General features: G+C 42.6%; 1 long non-coding RNA gene across 1 annotated transcript in view; it reads left to right on the top strand.

The window, feature by feature from the left end:
• The window catches only part of LOC308577862, a 59113-nt gene that overhangs the window by 33571 nt on the left and 10563 nt on the right, over window positions 1-14979 (top strand). Inside the window, exon 2 of the long non-coding RNA XR_014003729.1 lies at window positions 4490-4667. This is a non-coding gene — a long non-coding RNA (uncharacterized lncRNA). The remainder of the gene's footprint in view (window positions 1-4489; window positions 4668-14979) is intronic.

The raw sequence follows: 14979 nt of genomic DNA, 5'->3' as shown, positions 1-14979 counted from the left end.
ACTACTGGGAAAACCATGGCTTTAACTATACGGACCTTTGTTGGCAAGGTGATGTCTCTGCTTTTTAAGATGCTGTCTAGGTTTGCCATCGCCTTTCTCCCAAGGAGCAGGCGTCTTTTAATTTCGTGACTGCTGTCACCATCTGCAGTGATCATGGAGCCCAAGAAAATGAAATCTCTCACTGCCTCCATTTCTTCCCCTTCTATTTGCCAGGAAGTGATAGGCCCAGTCGCCATGATCTTCGTTTTTTTTGATGTTGAGCTTCAGACCATATTTTGTGCTCTCCTCTTTCACCCTCATTAAAAGGTTCTTTAATTTCTCCTCACTTCTGCCATCAAGGTTGTGTCATCTGCATATCTGAGGTTGTTGAAAAAAACCCCACAATTTAAAAGGCTATCGAAACAGTTTAAAAACAGTTTTTTTAAAAAAATAGGTCCTCTCTGCTGAGCAGCAGTCCTCATGGGCCTGTCAGGCCCCGCTCCAGGCCAGGTGGAGAGAGGCAGGAATGGGGCCCTCAGGCACTCAGCAGAGGAGTCCTCTGGTTGAAACCCAGATATCGCCCAGCCCTACTATTGCATATCTCTGTCCAGGTGCTAAGTACTTTTATGCTGCTTTACAAATGTGTCCACCACCTAGTTGATTTGTGCAGTATATTTGCCTGTAAAATAAATATAAAGAAAGTAGTGGGGGTTATTGGGAATGTTTGATGTTTTATTGTGTTCTTTATCTGCAGGAAGCTGCCTAGAGTGGCTGGGGAAACTGAGTCAGATGGGCAGAGTACAAATAATAAAATTATGATTACTATTATTTGGTTACAAAGAACATGAAGTAAGTGACACAGGGTGGCGTCACTAGAAAGTTATCTGTGATTAAGCCAAGAGTAAATGCAAACATGGGAAAAGTGAGACCCACTAAAAACCACAGGCGGGAGAAGCCTGTGGACGTGGGATTCAGCTGGCACCTTTTGCGCCTCCCCTACTCGCGGGGAAACCCGGTTTCGGGGATCCGGAGCGACGTGGGGTGAGCGGCGCGGTGCTTCGAATCGACTGCTTCTTTCACGGAGTGAAGCCGCATTGCTGTTGCCGGAGAGCGCTGACTTTTTCCTGTGGACAATTAGACTTTAAACTTTAAACAACTACCCGTGAGTAGAACGGAAAATTGGATCTTTAAACATCTTAATTTGGCACCGAAATGGGAAGGTTTCAAACAGGAAGTCCGCCTTCCTCTTTTGTAAATAGATTGAAGCAAAGACGTTGCAAGCTAAAGTCTTGGAAAGCCTTTTGTAAAGGATTAAATCTCCATCGGTTAAAATTACTAAACCCCCCTTGGAAGCAGGAGAAGAGGGGGGGAATTTTAGATCGCCTAAGCCTGCAGGAGAGAGAGTGAAGAAAGATAAATTACCACCGTTTTGAACCTGGGAACGGGCTGCCAGTAAGATCGACGTTTTGGGAAAGTTCATTGACTGTGAATAAAACGTATGTTGACAGATAGTTAAATAAGAGAAATATATTGTTTCCATTGTTTCCTTTTGCACTTAAAAAGGAGCAAAAGTAACTGAAAAGCGAAACTAACTTTGTTGCTGGATCTGCGTTTAAAAGGACGGATACAAATAGAAATTGTTTCCTCTAGAGGGAGCTTTTGAAACTGTTGTAGGAGTGGAGCTGGGGAATTTCCAACTGCAGAGATTAAAGACCGTGAGATTGACCTTGGACAAGAGTGTCAACAGAAGAAGCCTTAGTGATTGCATTTTGCAAGACAAGTGCTTTATTGGAACAGCTTCATGAGAAGATGGATGTGATGACTATTAAAATTGATAATTTGGGACAAAAAATGACTGATTTGGGACAAAAAGTGAATACCTATAGAGAAACTACTCAGGAATCGATTCAGGAATCTACTTTGACATGGCAAGCTGTGGAGAAGACGAGGGAGAAAGCTGTTGTTAAATCTCAAGTAACACAAGTGGAGAGAGCCCCAGCCTTACAGAGGCAATTTGATGAATATAAGCTGTTGCCTTTTACGATTGAATTTAGAGAAAGCCAGATTTGGAGGGGTGGAGTCCCGCTTGGATTGGAGAAGGAAAGTTGGATAGATCCTCTTATGCAGGGATGTTCTGGCTTTTGGGATTTGGATTTGGGTCAGGGGGAGATTGGAGTTGTGGGGGCCTTTACCTTTGGAGGGATTTTGAAACACGCTCTGAAATATCTCTTGGACTTTAGTTCTGACTATGGAGAATGGGCTGACCTGTCGAGAAGGAATAACGACATTGTTAGGTTGGAGTTTCCCCGAGATCTACTCCTCAGAGCCAAAGGAAGGAAATTAAGAACATGATCAGCAGAAGATAAGGTAAAGTGCATGTATAAATATGAAGAAGATCTGCAGAAGGGACATGGAAAAGAGTTAAGAGCCTCGGACAGAAGATCACCAGGTTGATGGACCATATGGAATTGATAGAAAGGACTGACAGAATCCGAGACCAGGGAGAAGAGACGGTGGAAGAAGATTGGAGAAAAGTTTACAATTTATTTAGAGAAATATTGTAAAATTAATGAGTGTTAGAAAAATGTTGGAATGAAATTACATGGCTTTAGTAGAAACGTTATAAGGAGTTAAGTTTTAGGGTTTTAATGGTAAGATAAGGTTAAAATAAATTAAGACAATTAAATGACATAAAACAGTGAAAGATGGAAAGGATTTGCTGAAATAATTAATAACTAGAACACAAAAAAGGGAGGTGTGAGGAGGTCGATGAATCAAGTTAATGAAGGACAAAGATATGAAAATATTGGATGTGTTTTTAATTGTTTTTGCTTTTGTTTTTGTTTTGGTGTATTGTGACTTGTTTTTTTAATGTATTTTTACTTTTTCTCTTTCTCTTTTTTTTTTTTTTACTTCTTTCGGTAATCCTTAAACTTTTAATAAATATTATTTTAAAAAAAAGTGAAAGTGAAAATTTCACTAGCCTTTATCTGCTTTAATGTGTATTTGAGGTAAATATTTATATTTTATTAGAGAGAAATTTTGAATTGTCTTAAAACAAGCCTATCCAAGAAGCAGAGAACAGTTTGCGTATTAAGCATCCATAGCTAAAGCTGAAGTTTGCGCATCCCATTTCTTGTGATCTGGTGGAATTTATTTATCACTTCAAATTTCTAAACTGCTTCTCCTCTCCAAAAGGAAACTGGGGAGCTAACAACCATCAAACTGCTACATGTAAAAACCTGGAAGACATCAACTGAACCACAGGAAGCTATAGCTGTTAATGCATTCACTCTAAAACTTCCCTAAACTGCATTTCAAAGGCCTTGAGAAATAATAATAAAAAGTGTTAACAATCTTCCTGGGTGCAACTATAGTATGAGACTGTCCAATTTCCCCTGGGAACATAGGAGGGTTGTGCATATATTATCTTCAAGCATTGGCAGATTCCTTGTTCATTTTCTCGGTAGTGGTACCCGCCCTGTGGAACGCCCTCCCACAAGATGTTAACGGGAAAAACAACTACCAGACTTTTAGAAGACATCTGAAGGCAGCCCTCTTTAGGGAAGCTTTTGATGTTTAACAGACCACTGTATTTTAATACTTTGTTGGAAGCCGCCCAGAGTGGCTGGGGAAACCCAGCCAGATGGGCGGGGTATAAATAAATTATTATTATTATTATTATTATTATTATTATTATTATTATTATTATTATTATTATTATTATTATTATTATTATTATTGCAACCGCTTTGGATTACAACCATTTTGGATTACAACCACGTCAAACCCGGAACCTGTTTTGGTTTACAACCAGACCTCCAGAACGGATTATGGTTGTAAACCAAGGTACCACTGTATTGGTAGTTCTTGTATGTACAAGTATGGGTTTGTGTATGGGAGCTTCTCCCTGAGATAACTTGGGAAGAGCTGTAGCTCAGTGGTGGACCATCTACTTTGAATTTAAACAGTCCCAGAGTCAGTTCTCAGTATCTCCAGGTAGGGCTGGGTGTTGTCCTCTGTAGGAAACCCTGGAGAGCTGGTGCCAGTCAGTGCAGACAATATTGTGTTAGATGGAACACAACGATCCAACAGGAGGCAATGATGGCCACCAAATCAGATGGCTTTAAAAGAGGTTTGGGCAAATTCAAGGAGCATAATGCCGTCAATGACTACTAGCTATGACAGCTATGCTCTGCCTCCATGGTTGGAGGCAATAATACTTCTGAATGCCAGTTTCTGGAAACAGCAGGAGGGGAGAGTGCAGTTGTGCTTGGGTGTTGCTTGCCAGTCTCCCACAGGCATCTGGTTGGCAACTGAGAACAGGGTGCTGGACTAGATGGGTGATTGGCCTGATATATCAGGCTCATCTGTGGTCTTTTGTGTGGCTCGATATAAAGCAGCTTTCCATGTTGTTGAACTTTACTCAGAACATTTCTGTGTTCGTGTTTTCAAAAAATTACAAATAATTATTTCTCTTTCTCTTTTTCATTTTTGTGTTTATCTGCAGAATGGGTGCATGTCGTTGGTGCACCTCTGATGATTCAGTCGTCAACCTGCTAAAAAGTTATGCTTCCTCTACATTGCCTGCAAATGAATTTGCTTCAGCCAATAATGATCTCTGTTACTGCATAGAGTGTGTGGATGAGTACCATAAAGCAAAGGAGGAGTTGCCATCCTTCCATGAGGTAATTTGCTTTGATTGATAGCCCACTATATCCTGGCTGTGTTGGGGCTGGCTGATGACAGAGACAGTCATAGCAGATTTGGGCAGGCAGAAGGCCAGTAGTTATTTGATAGCTTCAGGGGTGGGTAGCTTGATTCAGCTGGTGGTAGAGGTTGGTGGGGTTGCTCACCTGAAGTCGCAGTGATGTCATCAGGTGTCTCATTCCCCCCTCCCCTATGTGATGTGCAGCACTTTGAAGCCGCAACAACAACAAAATATTGGGGGTGCCAAACAAATCTCTTCCTTACCTTCCTCCCGCCTGCTGAAATCTGCTTTGGGCTGTAAAGTGGGTGGTAGCCACCCTGGTGTATGATCCTAAGAACTGGCTTAAAATAAGATCTCCAATTAAAAAAAGACAGCCCACATGACTGCCCCCTGGAGAGCTGATGGTCAAGCAGAGCAGGCAATACTTGGATAAATGGGCCAGTGATACAAAGCTGGTTTATATGTAAGAAATGGGATCTGTAAAGGTGCCCTTAGGAATGTAAGCACTGCGCAGTTCCAGCTCACTTAGAATAATAATAATAATTTATTATTTATACCCCGCCCATCTGGCTGAGTTTCCCAAGCCACTCGGGGCAGCTCCCAATCGGATATTAAAAACACAATACAGCATTAAACATTAAAAACTTCAAAACTTCCCTAAACAGGGCTGCCTTCAGATGTCTTTTCCTTGACCTCTGATGGGAGGGCGTTCCACAGGGCAGTCACCTCTACTGAGAAGGCCCTCTGCCTGGTTCCCTGTAGCCTCACTTCTCACAGTGAGGGAACCGCCAGAAGGCCCTTGGCGTTGGATCTCAGTGTCCGGGCTGGAAACCCAGCCAGATGGGCGGGGTATAAATAATAAATTATTGTTATTATTATTATCGCCCAGTCTTTCCCGGCTAGCTTTTATAAGCCAGGATGGGCAAGGATCCAGGAGACAGGTGGTTGGTTTCACTTGTCCAAGCAGCCTGTCCACATTCTCGGAGGTAACAGATTGGAATTGATCCCATATAACATGACTAGACAGGACTCCAGCACTCTCCCACTGAGGCATCTGTTCATAGTCTGCATTTTAATCAAGACTTATATTTTTATCAGATACCTGTATTCTTAAAATGAGCTTAAAATATATATTTTAAAATATCTGTATCTCTCATGCCAGGCAGCATCTTTCATGCCAGGTAGCTGAGTGTATCGGCAGATGTGCTCATCTTAAACAGGGCCCCTCTGGTTTATTGTGGTCATAAAAAGCCTGAGAGCAAAAGGTCACTGACCCTACATATTACAGAATATAATAAAGCTGTAATAAAAGCAGCTAAATTAAGAACTGGTAAATAATAAGGTTTTGACATTTGGCCTGTCATCATACAAAGAGTCATTTGCCTAAAGGTCAAAAGGCTAAGCATCTGGCTGGCAGAAAGGGAGGGAGTATTTGGGGAAGCCTTTTAAAATTGTTTCTTTTTAAACAGATCCTTTTACTCTGCAAAGATTTCTTTTCCTTTTAAAAGCTTATTTATGTTATGTATAATATGATATTCTGTTGTAAGCATCTAGAGAGTAAGAAATGTTAAATTCTTATTTCATAGAATCATAGAATCATAGAGTTGGAAGAGACCACAAGGGCCATTGAATCCAGACCCCTGCCAGGCAGGAAACACCATCAGAGCACTCCTGACAAATGGTTGTCTAGCCTCTGTTTAAAGACCTCTAAAGAAGGAGCTCATTCATAGATGGTGTGTAAAAAGGTGAACAAAAGATCTGTTTAAGATAAAATTAGAACAATTAGCCATCTGCTTTGCAGTAAATAGGGCAAGAGGCCAAAGGTTATCTGATAATTAAGGTGCCTTGTTGAGGTTAATGGCTACTTGTTTGCCATTTATAAATAGAAGAAAATATAGCTCTCTGTCTCCCATAAAAGGTAATAGGAAATGGGTGTATCTTTTATGATTGGTTCTAGCAAACAGCCAAAGGAGGAGCAAGGGGGCTGGGCTGAGGGAATATAAGTGCTGGCCATAATGGCAGGAGGCCAGGCCAGAGCTTGGTAACCATATACCACTGTGCCTCTTATTTATTTGTCCGACAAATAAATTATTATTTTAATTTCTCTATTGCTGCGTTGAATATTTCATTCCAGCTAAGCGTTAACCACAAGCAGGGTGCTACACCACCCTGGCCCTGCTCCCACGGTGGAGTCTACCTCCTTCCGAATCTGAGCGACTTTATCTGCAAAAAGCTTAGCAAAAGCATTGCAGGAGACCTTGGGGTCCCTACCAGGCCCCGGTGACGAAGGTGGTTTCAATAGATTGCCAACCACCTGAAAGAGTCTCCTGCTGCTGTTTTCTGCAGATGCAATAGAGGCAGTGAAGAAGGTCCTTTTCGCCGTCGCCACTTGGTAGGCTTGACGTTGAGCTCTAACCTGTGACCGATCCGATTCAGAATGAGTTTTCCGCCACCAGCGCTCTAGCCATCTCAACGATTGTTTCACTGCCCTCAGATCCGGGGAAAACCACAGGGCTGTCTGGGCTCCATGCAATCGGAGAGGGCGCTTTGGAGCCAGGCAGTCAATAGCCCTGGTTAACTCCGCATTCCAACGGGTCACCAGGGAATCAGCTGAAAGGCCATCAACATGGGATAAAACATCCCCTACCACTCACTGGAAGCCATTTGGCTCCATTAAGTGGTGGGGGCGGACCATCCAAATTGGTCCCACCTCCCTGCAGAGGGGAAGGGTCGCGGAGAAGTCCAGTTGCACCAGGAAGTGATCTGACCATTGGCACAGAATAAAAGTGTGGTGTAGCTTTTTCTGGAGGTGATGCACTTGCTCACTTAAACTTAATGGAGGGGAAAACACAGGGATTTGGACCAGGGAACAGCAATGTGAAAGGAGGGCAGGGATCTGTGAGTGGACAGAAATCTGTTAATGTTAATACATAACATAGCATACATTTAATATTGTTTCAGTTGTGTGTCACAAGCACATTAGCTATATAGCTTGCTGGGTTCTAGCCAACAATGTTTTCCAGGTAGACCCATTGAAATATATATCTGCCTAAATTAGTCATGCCCATTAATCTAAATCAGACTTCAGTTCAGAGAACACTAGATACAATCAACTGTATTTTTAAAAAGTTGCACTCATAAGCTGGCTGCAGCAATTATGAAAGTAAATTTTCTGCATTTAACTCACTTTGTAAATAAGTGTTTCTGTGGCATCTGAATATAGACTGCATTTTTAATCAAGGCTTATATTGGCTTATATCTTGATCAGGTTCCTAAATTAAATGGGCTTAGATTTTCAAATGTTTCATGCCAGGCAGAAGACCAGCTGCTTAGAGAACCTTGGCAATGTTTTCCTCCTAGACAAGGGGCCCCTTGATTTATAGCAGAAAACAATTCTCAAAGTCGTAAAAAGGGGGAATTACAGGCTGAGAGTGAGGACACTGACCCTACATGTTACAGAAGATAAAAAAGGCAGAGATAAACATAATTAGGAATGAGTAAATAGTAAAATAATACCAATGTGCCTCCCAGTAAAATGAGCCAGATCTTCTAAGGTTAAAAGGCCAAGAGCAATGGAGAAGCATCTAGCTGGCAGAAAGAGAGCATTTTTGGGAAGTCTTTTTAAAGCTGTTTCTTTCTTAAACTGAGAGAGTTAAAGGGCAATAAATGTTGGGAAGAGCTAATGGGAAAAGCAGCTGGCTGAAGGGGGGGTGTAAACTGAAGAGGCTTCTTTTGAAGCTGTTTTTTACTGAGTTCCTTTTTTACTTTACAAAGGCCTTATTCCTTTTAAAAGGCTACCTATGTTATGTATTAAATATATTGGCTTAAATGTAATTATGCAAAGGATTTAAGAAATGCTAGATTCTTATTTCATATAGTTGTAAGAGTTGTATTTATCCTGAAATTAAGTCAGCCACCAGCCTAGCCCCCCTGCCAGACAGGAGACGCCATCCAAGCAGTCCTGATATATAGTTGTCAGGCATTTGTTTAGAAACCTTCAAATGAAGGAGATCTTTCAATGTTGATGTGAACTCAAGATCCTTGACATATGTTTAAGATAAAAATTTAAGATTAACCATTTGTTTTGGAGGGCAAGGGGGGCAAGAGGTGAGCTGGTAATTAAGATTCCTTGTTGAGACACATGTAAGATATATTACTACTTATTTGTCATTTATAGATGTAACAATATATAGCTCTTTGTGTTCCATATAAGGACAGGAGGATATGGGTGTATCTTTTAGGATTGGTTATAGCAATCAGCCAATAGGAAATTCAACCAGGCTGATTGGACAGAGGCAGCCAAAGGAGGAGCAAAGGGGGCTGGATTAAGGGAATATAAGTGCTGGCCATAATGGCAGGAGGCCAGGCCAGAGCTTGGTAACCATATACCACTGTGCCTCTCATTTATTTGTCTGACAAATAAATTATTATTTTAAATTCTCTATTGCTGCGTTGAATATTTCATTCCAGCTAAGCGTTAACCACAAGCAGGGTGCTACATTTCCTTGTGTGAAAAATAAAATTGCCTGCAAGTCCTTTTCTTCCCCTTGCAACCCTAATGTTTCTCTGTCTCTGTCTGTCTGTCTGTTTGTCTGTCTGTCTCTTCCTCTCTCCCTCTCCTTAAAAAGAGTTCCTCTTTGCTCTGAAAACAGAGCTCAAATTAACTGTTGCTGTTTAGACTTTCAAGTGGGAGCAGCTGCTTAGTTTTGTTTTGTCCCAGTCACCCTTGGTGTAACTCAAAATCTGAATTGCACGAAGCATGATCTAACTAATTAAGTCTGCTTAAGTGTACTATACGCAAAGCTATTACCAGCTGCAAACTTTGGAGGAGTTTTTTCACCATGCCCAGCTTTTTCCTCTCCTCTGTCTCATTCTTCTGGCATACACGTTTTAATACTTATCTAACCCTGAAAAAGAGTTCCGGGGAGTGCCAAGACTTGCTGACTACATTCTGACATTTCAGCTTCTTCTAACAACAAGAAAAAAACTAATGAATATAGGAAGAGCCTGATGAATCAAGCCAAAGGGGGCCCACCTAGTCCAACATCCTGTTCTCACAGTTAGTTGTGTGAAACCCATCAGCAGGGCCCGAGCACAAGAGCCCCCTACCAGTGGCGGAGCGGAGAGCAGGTGGGGGTGGGGCTGGCATGCGCCACCCGCAGCAGTGTGGTACGCCCAGTGCAGGTGGGGGGGCAGGTGCGATGGCACCCTGCCGGGATCGCGCTGCCGGGGGCAGTGCGCTCCCCCCCACTCCTCTTCCTCCACCAGTGCCCCCTACCCTCCTGTAGTTTCCAGCAACTGGTATTCAGAAGCATTACTTCCTCCCAACTGTGGAGACAGATCATAGTCATCATGGCTAGGAGCCACTGATAGCCTTCTCCATGAATTTATCTAATCCTTCTTTTAAAGTCATCCAGGTTGGTGGCAACCACTGCCTCCTGTGAGAGCAAGTTCAATAGTTTAACTATGTGCTGCATGAAGAAGACCTTTCTTTTATTTGTCCTAAATCTTCAAGCATTCAGTTTCATTGGAAGTCCATGAATTCTAGTGTTATCAGAGAGGTAGGAAAACTTTTTTCCATGTCATGCAAACATTTATAAACTCCTACCATGTCACCCCTTACTCGCCTTTTCTTTAAACCAAGAAGTCCCAAACATTGCAACCTTTCTTCATAGGGGAGTCACTCTATTCTTTTCATCATTTTGGTGGCCCTTTTCTGAAGGTTTCCAAACTTCACAATATCCTTTTTGAGGTGAAGCAACCAGAGCTGTGCACAGTACAGTGGTACCTTGGTTTAAGAACAGCTTAATTTATGAACAGCTTGATTAAGAACGCTGCAAACCCAGAAGTAGGTGTTTTGGTTTGTGAACTTTGCTTTGGAAGCAGAACATGTTCCGCTTCCTGTTGAGTGTAAATTGAGTCCCCTGCTGCTATGGGAAAGCACACCTTGGTTTAAGAACGGACTTCCGGAACGGATTAAGTTCGTAAACCAGGGTACCACTGTATTCGGAATGTGGTCGCTCCATAGATTTGTATCGGTGTGCTTGGAATTTTTTTTCTCTTAATGGACTAAAACTATGCCCTCGTTATTTTAACAATTTTCAGAGAGGTAGCCATGTTACTCTGTTGCAGCCTAAGCGACTAATTTCTTGGTCTTTGGGTGCCACTGGGCTTTCTGGGTTACTGCAGTTTTCTGTTTTTCTTTTGTCTGCCACTTCTTTGCCTTTCTGTTGTATTGCTTCCTTTCCTGTTTGGTTTAATGCTTAAGCGTCTTTTCAGTATTTTGTCTGGCCAGTTAGCCTGACTCATAAAACAGTTTGTTCTTCCTTGCCTGGATCTTCCAGGATCTTGGCTATATATCTTTTCTAAAACCTTGCACAGTTATTGAGAGTCCAAACGTGTGTTTGAAGACTGTGATTGAATTACAAGATGGCCAGGGATATGTTTGTGTGGCTGCTGAATAGACTCCATGTAAGTAAAGTACACAGCACCATTTGCCAGTGCTGAGCTCCATTCTGTCTTGACCCTTCCATTTGCAGCATTTTTGTGTTGGCACAGCTTTTAAAGTTCATTTCTTATTTAAAAATGTCTTCTCTGCCTTTGAAATTGTTACAAAGGAAGCTGTCTTGTAGATAATTAGACCACTGGTCAATATAGCTCAGTATTGAGAGTCTCTCCCAGCCCTGCCTAGAGATGCCTGGGATTGAACCTGGGACCTTGTGCATGCAAATCAGGTGCTCTGAGCTGCAGCCCTTCCCCTTACAGCCCCTGCTGGGAATCTGAGGTGAGAGACCCACATAGCCCATAGTTGCCCCCAGTTCCAGTCACCACCACACAGAGGCAGCTGAAAGTCCAAAAAGTTTACTGGTGCAGACGATATTACAGTTCTGGACAGTGATATATACATACAGCTTGTAGGCTTTCCAGATACAATTGATGTCTGGCAACTTTAACCTGTTGCAGGATCTTAGCCAGACCCAGTTGAATATAGCAGAGCATATGCAGACTTCCAGAAGCAATCAGTTGCAGGCAGGTAGGATCCTCTACATGGATCACTGCCTTGCCGTGGCGAAGGGGCTTGAATAACTCAGAGAAGCTATGAGCTATGCCGTGCAAGGCCACCCAAGATGGACAGGTCATAGTGGAGAGGTTTGACCAAACGTGATCCACCTGGAGCAGGAACCGGCAAGCCACTCCAGTATCCCTGCCAAGAAAACTTCATGGACAAAGACAACAGGCACATAAAAGTTATGATGCTGGAAGATGAGCCCCTCAGGTCGGAAGGCATCCAACATGCTACTGAGGAAGAGCGGAGGACAAGTACAAGTAGATTCAGAGCTGATGAAGCAGCTGGGCCAAAGCCGAAAGGACGCTCAGTTGCGGATATGCCTGGAAGCGAAAGGAAAGTCCAATGCTGTAAAGAAAAATATTGCATAGGAACCTGGAACGTAAGAACCATGAACCTGGGTAAGTTGGATGTGGTCAAAAATGAGATGGCAAGAATAAATATTGACATCCTGGGCATCAGTGAACTAAAATGGACGGGAATGGGCGAATTCAGTTCGGATGACCATCATATCTACTACTGTGGGCAAGAATCCCGTAAAAGAAATGGAGTGGCCCTCATAGTCAACAAAAGAGTGGTGAAAGCTGTACTGGGATGCAATCTCAAAAATGATAGAATGATCTCGATACGAATCCAAGGCAGACCTTTTAACATCACAGTAATCCAAGTTTATGCACCAACTACTGGTGCTGAAGAAACTGAAATTCAGCAATTCTATGAAGACTCACAACACCTTATAGAAGTTACACCAAAGAAGGATGTTCTTCTCATTATAGGGGATTGGAATGCTAATGTAGGGAATCAAGAGATAAAAGGAACAACTGGCAAGTTTGGCCTTGGAGATCAAAACGAAGCAGGGCAAAGGCTAATAGAGTTCTGTCAAGAGAACAAGCTGGTCATCACAAACACGCTTTTCCAACAACACAAGAGACGACTCTACACATGGACATCACCAGATGGGCAGCATCGAAATCAGATTGATTATATTCTCTGCAGCCAAAGATGGAGAAGCTCTATACAGTCAGCAAAAACAAGACCTGGAGCTGACTGTGGCTCAGATCATCAGCTTCTTATAGCAAAATTCAAGCTTAAACTGAAGAAAGTAGGAAAAACCACTGGGCCGGTAAGATGCAATCTAAATCAAATCCATTATGAATACACAGTGGAAGTGAGGAACAGGTTTAAGGATTTAGATTTGGTGGACAGAGTGCCTGAAGAACTATGGATGGAGGCTCGTAACATTATACAGGAGGCAGCAACGAAAACCATCCCAATGAAAAGGAAATGCAAGAAAGCAAAGTGGCTGTCCAACAAGGCCTTACAAATAGCGGGGGAGAGAAGGCAAGCAAAATGCGAGGGAGATAGTGAAAGATACAGGAAATTGAATGCAGATTTCCAAAAAAATAGCAAGGAGAGACAAGAACGCCTTCTTAAACGAGCAATGCAAAGAAAGAGAGGAAAACGACAGAATGGGAAGAACCAGAGATCTGTTCAAGAAAATTGGAGATATGAAAGGAACATTTTGTACAAAGATTACCATAATAAAAGACAAAAGTGGAAAGGACCTAACAGAAGCAGAAGACATCAAGAAGAGGTGGCAAGAATACACAGAGGAATTATACCAGAAAGATATGGATGTCTTGTACACCCCAGGTAGTGTGGTTGCTGACCTTGAGCCAGACATCCTGGAGAGTGAAGTCAAATGGGCCTTAGAAAGCACTGCAAATAACAAGGCCAGTAGAAGTGATGGTATTCCAGCTGAACTATTTAAAATTTTAAAAGATGATGCTATTAAGGTGCTACACTCAATATGCCAGCAAGTTTGGAAAACTCAGCAGTGGCCAGAGGATTGGAGATAAGTCTACATCCCAATCCCAAAGAAGGGCAGTGCCAAAGAATGCTCCAACTACCACACAATTGCACTCATTTCACACGCTAGCAAGGTTATGCTTAAAATTCTACAAGGCAGGCTTAAGCAGTATGTGGACCGAGAACTCCCAGAAGTGCAAGCTGGATTTAGAAGAGGCAGAGGAACCAGAGACCAAATTGCAAAAAGCCTTTGACTGTGTTGACCACAGCAAACTATGGCAAGTTCTTAAAGAAATGGGAGTGCCTGATCACCTCATCTGTCTCCTGAGAAATATCTATGTGGGACAAGAAGCTACAGTTAGAACTGGATATGGAACAAGTGATTGGTTCAAAATTGGGAAAGGAGTATAGAATAGAATCATAGAATAGAATCATAGAGTTGGAAGAGACCACAAGGGCCATCGAGTCCAACCCCCTGCCAAGCAGGAAACACCATCAGAGCACTCCTGACATATGGTTGTCAAGCCTCTGCTTAAAGACCTCCAAAGTAGGAGACTTCACCACACTCCTTGGCAGCAAATTCCACTGTCGAACAGCTCTTACTGTCAGGAAGTTCTTCCTAATGTTTAGGTGGAATATTCTTTCTTGTAGTTTGGATCCATTGCTCCGTGTCCGCTTCTCTGGAGCAGCAGAAAACAACCTTTCTCCCTCCTCTATGTGACATCCTTTTATATATTTGAACATGGCTATCATATCACCCCTTAACCTCCTCTTCTCCAGGCTAAACATGCCCAGCTCCCTTAGCCGTTCCTCATATGGCATCGTTTCCAGGCCTTTGACCATTTTGGTTGCCCTCCTCTGGACACGTTCCAGTTTGTCAGTGTACTTCTTGAACTATGGTGCCCAGAACTGGACACAGTACTCCAGGTGAGGTCTGACCAGAGCAGAATACAGTGGCACTATTACTTCCCTTGATATAGATGCTATACTCCTATTGATGCAGCCCAGAATTGCATTGGCTTTTTTAGCTGCCGTGTCACACTGTTGGCTCATGTCAAGTTTGTGGTCAACCAAGACTCCTAGATCCTTTTCACATGTACTGCTCTCAAGCCAGGTGTCACCCATCTTGTATTTGTGCCTCTCATTTTTTTTGCCCAAGTGCAATACTTTAAATTTCTCCCTGTTAAAATTCATCTTGTTTGTTTTTGCCCAGTTCTCTAATCTGTCAAGGTCGTTTTGAAGTGTGATCCTTTTCTCTGGGGTGTTAGCCACCACTCCCAATTTGGTGTCATCTGCAAATTTTTTCGGGATGCCCTTGAGTCCATCATCCAAGTTGTTGATAAAGATGTTGAATAAGACTGGGCCCAAGACAGAACCCTGTGGCACCCCACTAGTCACTCTTCTCCAGGATGAA

The sequence above is a fragment of the Podarcis bocagei genome (assembly GCF_964188305.1).
Source record: "Podarcis bocagei genome assembly, chromosome: W".
NCBI lineage: Eukaryota > Metazoa > Chordata > Lepidosauria > Squamata > Lacertidae > Podarcis > Podarcis bocagei.
Note: the sequence above shows the minus strand (reverse complement) of the source record. Positions and strands in the feature narration are given on the sequence as shown.